At 39.8% G+C, this 11,243-nt stretch overlaps 1 long non-coding RNA gene across 1 annotated transcript in view; it reads right to left on the reverse strand.

The window, feature by feature from the left end:
- Positions 1 to 10,809, reverse strand: part of LOC141489783 (uncharacterized) — a 93,198-nt gene extending 82,389 nt beyond the window's left edge. Inside the window, exon 1 of the long non-coding RNA XR_012468986.1 lies at positions 10,724 to 10,809. This is a non-coding gene — a long non-coding RNA (uncharacterized LOC141489783). The remainder of the gene's footprint in view (positions 1 to 10,723) is intronic.
- Positions 10,810 to 11,243: the final 434 nt, after the last annotated feature.

Raw genomic sequence — 11,243 nt, forward strand, 5'->3', positions numbered from 1 at the left:
CATGCAAAAACAAGTTTTAATATTCATTTTTAAAACCTTGAGTTCCGAATTCCCTCCCTTCTTACTACCCCACTACTCCTCATTGAGAAAGCAAGTTATTTGATAGACGTTAAAAATGTGTAGTCATGCAAAACATTTCCTTAACAATCATGCTGTAAAATTAATCATTGCCCCCCCAAAGAAACCCCAAGAAAAGTAAAGCCAAAAAATGTGCTTCAATCTATATTCAGACACCATCAACTCAGTCTTTCAGGATGAATAAAATTCTTTATCATAATTTCATCAGAGTTGTCTTGGGTCACAGCATTGCTGAGAAAAGTTAAATAATCCTACAATAGTGTTGTTATTTTTGAATATAGCATAATTCCCATTGCATCTGCAGGGAGTAAGTCTTTTCAGGTTTTACTGAGAGTATCTAGCTCATCATTTCATAAAGCAGAGTAGCATTCCATCATAATCAATCACATAACACAATTTGTTCAGCCATTCCCCAACTGATAGACATCCCCAGAATTTCCATTTTCTTGGCACCTGAAAAGAGCTACTATAAATATGCTTTTACATATAGGTCCTCTTTCTTCCAATTTTTCATCTCTTCTGGAATGTTGACCTGGTAGTGACATTGCTAGGTCCAAGGGTATGAATGGTTTTATAGTCCTTTGGGAATAGTTCCAAATTGTCCTACAGAATAGTTGAATCATTTTGCAACTCCTCCAAAAGTGCTTTAATGTCTCAATTACCCTACATCCCCTCCAACATTTGTCATTTTGTCTTTCTATCCTATTAGCCAATCCAATAGGTATAAAGTAGTGCCTCAGAATTGTTCTAATTTGCATTTCTCCAATCAATAGAAAGTTAGGACAATTTTAATATGGATATAGAGGGCATTGATAGACTCATCTGAAAACTATTCTAATTTGCATTTCTCCAATCAATAGTTAGGACAATTTTTTTAATATGGATATAAAGAGCATTGATAACCTCATCTGAAAACTGTTTGGATCATTTATCAATGGGGAATGGCTCTTATTTTTTAAAAGTTTCACTTAGTTCTCTGTGTTTGAGAAATAAGGTCTTTATCAAAGAAATTTGTTTCAATATTTTTCCCATAGTTATTTTTTCTAACTGAATTTCCCCTCCATCCTATTTCCCCACTTCATTTATTCTTTCTCCTTTCACCCTGTCCCTCTTCAAAAGTGTTTTGCATCTGACTACCCCCCTCCCAAAACTTTCCCTCTCTTCTCTCACCTTCCCTGCCTTTCTCCCATCCTCTTCCCATCCTACTTTCCTCCAGGGTAGATAGATTTCTATATACATTTGAATTATTCCCTCTCTGAGCAATTTTGATGAAAGTAAGGCTCACTTACTACCCTCACCCTTCTACTCCACTGCTAAAGTTTTTTCTTGTCTCTTTTACGTGAAAAAATTTCTACCTCCCCCTTTCCCTTTCTTCCAGTATTTTTCTCACACATCTTAACTCCATCTTTTTAAAATATTATCCGTTGAAATTCAACTCCCACCTGTGCTTTGTCTGTCTCTCTCTCTGAAGATAGACAGATGATAGATAGATAGACCAACAGACAAACATGCTCCTAACTTCCTTAATAAATGAGAAAATTCATGAGTTATCTGTATCATTTTCCCATGCAGGAATATAAGCAAGTCAAAACCATTAAGTCCTTTATGATTTTTTTTCCTGTTAGCTTTTTATGCTTCACTTGAGATTCATATTGTAAAATCAAATTTTCTGTTCAGCTCTGGTCTTTTCATCTAGGAAAACTTGAAAGTTCTCAATTATATCGAATATCCATCTTTTCCCCCCTGAAAAAGTATGTTCAATTTTCCTGGGTAGCTGATTCTTGGTTGTAATCCAAGCTCTTTGCCTTCCAGAGTTTCATATTCTAAACATCACGATCCCTTAAAATAGAAACTGCTAAATCTTGTGTTATCCTAACAGTGTCTTTACAATAATTGAATTGCTTCTTTGTGGTTGCTTACAATATTTTCTCCTTCACTTGGGAGCTCTGAAATTTGGCTATAATATTTTGGCAGTTTTCATTTTAGAATCTCTTTCAGGAGGTGATGTTTGGATTCTTTCAGATTACCAGGGCAGTTTTCTTTGATAATTTCTTGGAAAATGATGTCTAGGTTCTTTTTTTTTTTTTTTTTGGTCATGGCTTTCATGTCATCCAATAATTTTTAAATTATTTCTTCTGAATTTTTTTTCCAGGTCAGTTCTTTTCCAATGGGATATATCACATTTTCTTCAAGGTTTTCCATTCTTTTGATTTTGTTTTATTGATTCTTAATTTCTCATAAAATCATCAACTTCCCTTTGCTCTGTTCTATATTTTAAGGAATTATTTTCTTTAGTGAACTTTTTTATCTCCTTTTGCAGTTGTCCAATTCTTCTTTTTAAGGCATTCTTCTCCTCATTGACTTTTTTTAGACCTCTTTTTCTATTTGGCCCAGTTTGGTTTTTAAATGTTATTTTCTTGAAAATTTTTGGTATCACCTTCACTAACTCAGTTTCTGCCTCACTCTCATTTCTCTTCCCAATTTTTTCCTCAACCTTTCTTACTTGATATTCAAAATCCTTTCTGAGGTTTTCCATGGTCTGAGACCAATTCATATTTTTCTTAGAGACTTTGAATATAGAAGCTCTGCCTTTATCTTCTTCTAAATGTGTATTTTGATTTTCCTTATTACTGTAGTAACTTTAGTCAGAATTTTTTCTTCAATTTGCTCATTTCCCCAACCTATGATTTGATTTTAACTTTTTGTTAAGGTGGACCTCTGCCTCCAGAGAAGAATGTACACTGTCTCAGCCTTTTAGGGTTTTTTGAAACTGTTTTCAGAGATACTCCTAAGAACCTGCAAATTTTCAATTCTTTCAAGGTGGTATGATCTAAGGAGTGGTTTTTACTGCTCTCCTGGCTTATACACCTGTAGGTGACCACAAAAACTCCTTTCTGCCCAGAAACTGTGAGGAAGATCCACTACTCACCTGCAGCAGCAAGTTCTGTTGTGCTACTGTTCCTTTTTCTTCTGGGACTGCAAGCCAGGTCAAAGTAACAGGACAAAGCAACAGAGTCCTTTTTCAGCAATAGCAAAGAGATCCCTTTAATCTCCTACTGACCCCCCTTAAAGTCTTTGGACCAAGAGCTCAAAAAGTACTTGTCTCTTCTGTTCTCATGGATTGCTCCTAAACCACTGGGGCTAGGGCTGTGCTTCTGAGACCTGCACTGGACTGTGCTCCACTCTCACATCCTTGTGGCAGACATTTCCAATTAACCTTCCAAATTGTCCTCAGAAACCTCTGGGCTGAGTTAGATATGGGGGCAGAGCCAAGATGGCGACAAGAATGGATTGTGTCTTAGGCGCTCTCTCATAAAACTCATAAGCTAAGGACTCTAACTAAATTTTCAAGAGACAGAACCCACAGAGGGACCCAGTGAGGCAGTTCTCCTACTCAAGGTAACCTGGAAAATAGCAGAAAGGCTCTGCTCCCCGGGGTCAGAGGGGCAGCCCACCAGAGAGAAAGAACTTCAGCCTCCCAGAGGCAGCCCCAGAGCACTGGGAGCCCGGCTCACAGCTGGGGGTGGGGGGAGTCTCCTGAGCTATGCCCCAGGGAGCTGGGGGGAACAGACCTCTGTCAGAGTGAGCACCTGAAACCCAGCCCTCAGGGCACACAGCTAGCAATGTGGTCTTTCTGCAGTCCAGATCCAGGAACAGAAGCAGGCAGAGCCTATAAGCAGGAGCCCCGAGGGCATGAGCCCATTGAACCTAGGGAGGGGAGTGAAGAGAGAGACTACCAAGCTCTACGCCTGGAATAGGACTCTGGGGTTCTGACCACATTCAGATCCTGATCGCAGTTTAGGACCCCCCCCATAGAACAGCAGGCCCCCACCACCACCTCAGCCCTGTGGCAGAGGGGGGCGCATATGGTCAATTCACAGACCAGGAGAGAGGACAGAGCCTCACACACTGAGACCCTTGTGGGAGTGTCCCAAAAGCTCAGGAAGCACCCCAAAAACAGGCTCAGGCTCAGAAAATGAGAGAAATAAGAGGAACACCATTGAGAAATATTTTGCATATGAGCCAAGAAGGATCAAAAATACTCAGTCTGAAGATGAGGAAGCACAAGTTCCTGCATCTAAAGACTCCAAGAAAAACAGAAATTGGGCTCAGGCTATGACAGAGCTCAAAAAAGACTTTGAAAATCAAATGAGGGAGTTAGAAGAAAAACTGGGAAAAGAAATGAAATGCAGGAAAAACATGAAAATGAAGTCAGCAGCCTAGTCAAGGAAATCCAAAAAAAGCTGAAGAAAATAGCATGCTAAAAACCAGCTTAGGTCAAATGGATAAAACAGTTCAAAAAGTTATTGAGGAGAAGAATGCTTTAAAAAGCAAAATTGGCCAGATGGAAAAAGAGATAAGAAAACTTTCTGAGGAAAACAAGTCCTTCAGACAAAGAATAGAATTCAGGGAGATTGATGAATTTACTAGAAATTGGGAATCAATACTTCAAAACCAAAAAAATGAAAAATTAAAAGAAAATGTGAAATATCTCATTGAAAAAACAACTGATATGGGAAACAGACACAGGAAAGATAATTTTAAAATTATTGGAATACCTGAAAGTCATAATCAGGAAAAGAGCCTTGACATCATTTTCAAAGAATTACTACAGGAAAAATTGCCCTGATATTCTAGAAGCAGAGGGCAAAATAGAAATGGAGAGAATTCGCCGATCCCCCCAAGAAAGAGAACCCAAAAAACCAACCCCTAGGAATATTATAGCCAAATTCCAGAACTCCCAAGTCAAAGAGAAAATATTACAAGCAGCCAGAAGGACACAGTTCAAATATTGTGGAGCTGCAGTCAGGATCACATAGGACTTAGCAGCAACTACATTGGAAGCTCATAGGGCTTGGAATATAATATACCAGAAGGCAAAAGAGCTTAGAATGCAGCCAAGAATCAACTACCCAGCAAGGCTGAATGTCCTCTTCCAGGGAAAAAGATGGACTTTCAATGAACCAGGGGAATTTCAAATGTTCCTGTTGGAATGGCCAGAGCTGAACAGAAGGTTTGATCTTCAGATACAGGATGCAGGTGAAGCATGGAGATTGGAGGAGAGGGGGAAAATATGAGGGACTTAATGATGATGAACTGCATGTATTCCTGCATAGAAAAATGACACTGATGAACCTCATATGAACCTTCTCAGTTAATAGAGCAGGTAGAGGGAGCTTTTATAGTTGAAGCACAGGAGAAAGCTGAATTTGAAGATAAAATAGTGTGCAAAAATGGAGTCAATAGAAAAAAGGGAAATGTAATGGGAGAAAGAAAAAGGGGAGGGAAACAGGCCAAGATATTTAATATAATAAGATTTTTCTTTATTACAATGAACTATTGCAATGATATGGAAGGGAGGAAGGCAAGGGGAAATGAGGGAATCTTCACTCTCTTCAGAGGTGGTTAGGAGAGGAAACAGCATATATACTCAATTGGGGTATAGGCATCTGGAGTAAGAAGGGTGGGGACAGGGGGAAGGGGGGGATGTGAGTAATGGAGGAGAGGATGGACCTTGTGGGGAGAGTGGTCAGTTATAACACATTTTCTTTTTTACTTCATGCAAGGGGCTGGGATTGGATGGCCTGTCTGGGACCATAGGGCCAGGTGGATGCTGGGCCTAAGGGGTGGTATGGGGGCTCAGGGCCTCTTGGCCCCAGAGCCAGGGATCTGTCTGCTGCGCCACTCAGCTACCCTACAGCAGAGTCAGAGTGAAGGGAGAGAGAAAATATAGTAAGGGGTAGTGAAGAAATATGAAAATAGGGAGTTGCAATCAGCAATGACAACGGTGGAAAAATATGGAAGTAACTTTTGCCATGGACTTATCATAAAGAATGTGATCCACCCGGAACAGAGTTGTGGGTGTTGGAATGAAGTCTCAAGCAAATTTTTTATTATTATCATTTTGGGAGGGGTGCAGGGCAAATGGGGCTGGGTGGCCTGCCTGTGGCCTCATAGCAGTGTGATGGTTGGGTGTCTGAGGCTGGATTTGGACCTGGGTGCTCCTGGCTCTAGGGCCAATGCTCTGCCCACCACCCAGCCACCCCTACCTATTACTATTTTATTTTATTTTGGGTCTTTTTTTTCCTTTTCTTTTTTTGGTTTTTGCAGGGCAGTGGGGATCGGGTGGCTTGCATGTCACATGGCTGGGTGATTATTGTGTGTACAAGGCCAAATGTGGGCTGGGGTGCTCCTGGCTCCAGGGCTGGTGCTCTGTCCATTGCGCCACCTGGCCATACCTACAATTATTACTATTATTTTTTTGAATTTTAATTTTTTTCTCTCCCCTTTGCTTTATCGCTTAAGCAAGTCTATATTTATGGGGGAGGGGGTATTTCATTAACTCTTAAACAAGAATATTTTATTAATGTAAAAAATATTATTTGTACAAAATGAGAATATTAAATTTAAAAATAAATAAATTTTTTAAAAAAAGAAATCTCTGGGCTGAAAGATATGGAAACTGTCACACTGCCACTGACCCAATCACCCCCTCTGTTTTTGGATTGCTAGGGCTAGTTTTCTCTGATGTGGTCTGTACTGTTCTGCACTCCTTTCTCACTCTGGTGCAACAGACCCTTCCTATTGATCTTCCAAGTTGTCTTGGACTAGAAAATTGTTTCACTTGGTCTTTTTGTGGATTCTGTCATTGTAGAATTTGCTTAGAATCATTAATTAAAGATATTTGAAGTGATTTGAGAGAGCTTGAGCAAGTCTCTACCTTTACTCCCCCATCTTAATGCTCCCAGCCAAAGTTTTGTACCTTAAATTTGTAATGGATTAAAGCAACTCAATTCACAATTTCCTCCAGATCCTTGCACATAGAGGAGAAAATGTCTTGTTGAGATTTAAAAGGGTTGGGGGTTAACCATTCAAAACTGATAGGTCAGAAAGATTTTAAAAATTATATTTAGTAACAAGATATTAAAATGACAAGTCAAAAGTATAAGATTTGATATGGGGGAAATGAAGGAAGAAGAAAAGAAATAGGGATGCAAAAAATTAAGACAATAGGGATGCATCAATAAATAAGTCAATAATTATTGTGTCTACTTTGTGTCAGATAATGTGATGGATGCTAGGGATACAATTAGAATGAATGAAACAAGTCCCACAGTCAAAGAATCTAAATCTTAATAGAGAAGACAATAGCTACTAAGAGCAAGAAAGAGACAGAGAGAATATGTTTGTCAGACTTCTGGGGTCTTAAGTTTGCACTTCGTACCCTGTCATATAGGAAAATCACAGTGTTCTAATGATTACAGAGTCTGTGATGAAAAAGCTTTTCAGAGATATCTTTGACTGAATTTCTCATATGGTTCTGATTCTATGACCCCATTGTGCTCTCTAAATATATTGCAAATAGAATGAAATAATGAGCAAACTGGAGTTCTAAGGAAGGCTGTTAGCACAACTTACCTATCATAAGCAGATCAAGATTCATATCTTTGGAGGTAGAATGCACAACACTTGAACAACTACTTGGCATCTGAATTTGAGCCCTCTGCCTGCCTATTTCCATAGGGATATATTCCATAGTCCTAAGATCCTAGAGATCATGGGCTAGTTTGCTTTTATCTTTGCATCATCAGAGGCTAGCATAGTTCCTTGCATGTAGTAGGTGCTAATACATGTTTAATAAATTGAATTAAATTGAAGTTATACTCTAAAAATCATAATTCCCTCCAAAAAGGAATTTGCAAAATATAAACTATATAAGTTTTCCATAGATACTTAGCACCATTTTCATGCCATCTGTGAGGCCACAGGCAGTTTGGCATATGAGTGCAATGACTGAGCCAGAAAAGGTGATCTACTATTCCATTTTCCTTTTACTACCTTATGTCCCTCCAAAATAGCCTGGTTTTCCATGTTCTTCCCCATACAGCTATCCTACTGCACTCCCATTCCCCTACCTTGATCATTTCTCTCCTTTCCTCTCCATTTTCATTTCTAAACTCATTAATTAAATAGGCAAGCCTCTGTCCAAATACGTTTTTTATAGCATTTTATCTACTATGGTCCCAAAACATTCCACCCCATTCTTCGATATCATGAACATAATGAGCTTAAATTTTCTTGTTCATTAAAAGCTTCAAGGTTTCATAGAAATTAGCAATTTTAAAAAGAATACTATTGCCCTAAATTATTCAGTCTCCTGAGCAGGATTTCATAATTCCTAGAACTTTATAAGGTTTTCCTCTGGTGGGGTCTTCTAATGGATTGAAGTAGGTAGCTGTTTAATTAGTCTTCACGGGTTCCTCATCATATCTTGAATTTGGAAGACAGAATGAGAAGGACCTTATAGATGTTGTGTAACTTCAACCATTCCTAGTTTTTCTTCTTGTCTTTCTCCTGTTATCCATATTCTATGACTTTTAACCCTTATTTCAATTCTTTCCCAAAGCCCCAGAAGCTTTTTCTTGACTTATTTTTTCCATCATTCTTATAGAAAAATAATCTTCTTACTAGTAAGATGAGCTGAACATAAATGTTCCTCAAATACTTACATTTTTCAAAGAAACCAGTTTCCATTTCATTCACCCATGATGATTCCTTCCAAAAGTAAGATTGCTGTTGTTTGTCCTTCATTCCTGAAGTAGATCATGATATTAGGAAGATAGTGTAATGACTTGCAAGTGAATTGAATTTAAGCTAGGCAGGGCTATGCAAAGTTACCAGTCTCACTCTCTCCTAGGAAGTCATCTGGGTCCAGTGACAAGAAATAGATCAAGACAAACTGGAGATGCAATAGGAGACTTTGATCTTTTTTAAGCTAAGATCTTTACCAGATCTCATTTTGTCTGAGGCAAGGCATTTCAGTGATTAAGACTAGGTAAGAAGAAATGAGACTAAGAATAACCTAAGCAAAAAAAAATCTGGGAGGGGAAGACCCTCAGGGTTTTTGACCATAATCAAATCATTATGTACACCCATTCTGGGCCATGAGGGCCAAAAAAAATAACCAAAAGAAACTCAACCAGTCAATAACAACCAGAGTGATTTGGGTTTAAGGCAAAGTCCTGAAAAAAAAAATTTACTCTATAAACCCCCTTGGACAGAGTACCTGAAGATAAGAGTATGCCCCTGTGTGGGCAGAGGGAGAAGAGAGAGGGAGAGATGGAAGGAAGAAAGGAAGGAAGGAAGGAAGGAAGGAAGGAAGGAAGGAAGGAAGGAAGGAAGGAAGGAAGGAAGGAAGGAAGGAAGGAAGGAAGGAAGGAAGGAAGGGAGGGAGGGAGGGAGGGAGGGAGGGAAGGAGGGAGGGAGGGAGGAAGGAAGGAAGGAAGGGAGGGAGGGAGGGAGGGAGGGAGGAGGGGAGGAAGGGAATGAGCTGTGTTGCCCAACTTGATTGGCCTTCTCTAATTAAGAGCAGCGATAATCTTCTGTAGTCTCTGCAAGTAAACTATATGACCTTATTTATATGTTAACTTCTCATGAGAACATAAGCTTCTTGGGGGTAGAAACCTTCTTTTGTCTTTCTTTGTATCCTCAGTACCTGGCACAGTGACTGACATATAGTGTTTAATAAATGCTTGTTGGTTTATTGATGATTAATTGAGCATTGTAGATAGAAAACCACTTGTTTAGCACAATTATTCTGTACATGGATGGATTTTGAGTTGTTCATGGGGCAACCTACCTCAGCTGCCTTGTATAGTAGTCATAAGCAGAGTCTGGCACAAAGTAAATGTGGATAGTTTGGCCCTACCTGTGACTGGTACACTCAAACTTTCACTCCAAAAATCTACTCTGTTTTGGGGTCAATCTATTCATTATAATTCTCCAAACCTCTTTTCAACTCAATTCTCTTCTCATTAGATCAAGCATTAACATTAACTACATGATATTACACAGGAGTGAAACAAAAACAATTTGCACAAAATAGCAAAACTTGAGATATTTAGAAAACAGTAAACACTAACAATAAACACTCATCTCTTGTCAATCCCTTAGGAAGGAGAAGGATCAAATCTGTTCTGATACACCCCAGGCCTGATCCCAAGATCAAGCTAGTGAAGAAGGAAACACTGGGACGACAATTTACTCATCACCCCAAAAATGCTACATTTTCCAAATCTTGTAGTTGCTGCAACTAGACATAGGGATGTTGCTCCTGTTAAGAAGCATTGATGGAGGTAGAGATTGAGAGCTGCTCAAGATCTGGAAGACAGCAGATCAAATTAAGTCTCTAGTCTGAAAATGTCCAAACGTAGGAAGATTTCTAGGAGGGCATCAAGATTGCTGTATTAGTGTCTAACATTTGATCTCAGCTGGAGGGGAGGACTGGGCAGGCTGCTCCATTTGTCACTCCCTGGCTTACTCTTGGTTTCTTTTTCTTAGATCACAGGATCATTAAACTTCCAGTGCAAAGATGGTGGAGTGACAAAGGAACCCTCTAATGTCCTCCAAAATTGCTCTCCAAGTAACTTAAAAACTACCTCAGAGCTGACCTGGGAGCAGAGAAGCCACTTATCCACAGAAGAAAGAGACCTGAGAGCATTGACTGACAGCCTCACATCAGGGGCCTATGGCCAGCTCAGAGCTTACCTAGGGCAGTCCACCAGAAAGGCCCTGCCCTCCTGCAAACAGCCAGTAAGCTCTTGCCCAGGAAGGTCCCAACTATAGCAGCCCCATTACAACTCACTAGCTAGGTCTTGACACCTTTGCTGTCCAGTGATGAAACTCCACCCCAGGGCAAATCAACAGTGAGACCCTGCCCCCAGAGAAGCACTGTTACCATAACAACCCACCAGTAGACAAGATTCCTCCCCCCACCAGGGACAAGGAACAGAAAGATTGTTTCCATAGCAACCCTGCAGTGAGACCCTGACTGGGGCAGATCAACAGAGAAACCCCACATCCTGCGAAGGTCAACAGGGAACCCCACTCCCTAGTACAAGACAGAAGGGAAGCAAACCATCTAGAACTACTTGAATCCAGTGAAAGCTAGAAGCAAGACCCTGAGCCTGAACACAAAAACTTGGGACAGTGCAAGACTAGATCCCAATTTTCACCAAAAAAAAAAAAAACCTTACTAGATACACGGGGGGGGGGGGGGGGGGAATGAACAAAAAACACACAAAAAAGAATTTGACTATAGAAAGTTACTATGTGACAGGTAAAATCAAGACACAAACTTTGAAGATGACAATGGTGCTAAAATG

Source organism: Macrotis lagotis, chromosome 5, assembly GCF_037893015.1.
Source record: "Macrotis lagotis isolate mMagLag1 chromosome 5, bilby.v1.9.chrom.fasta, whole genome shotgun sequence".
Lineage (NCBI taxonomy): Eukaryota > Metazoa > Chordata > Mammalia > Peramelemorphia > Peramelidae > Macrotis > Macrotis lagotis.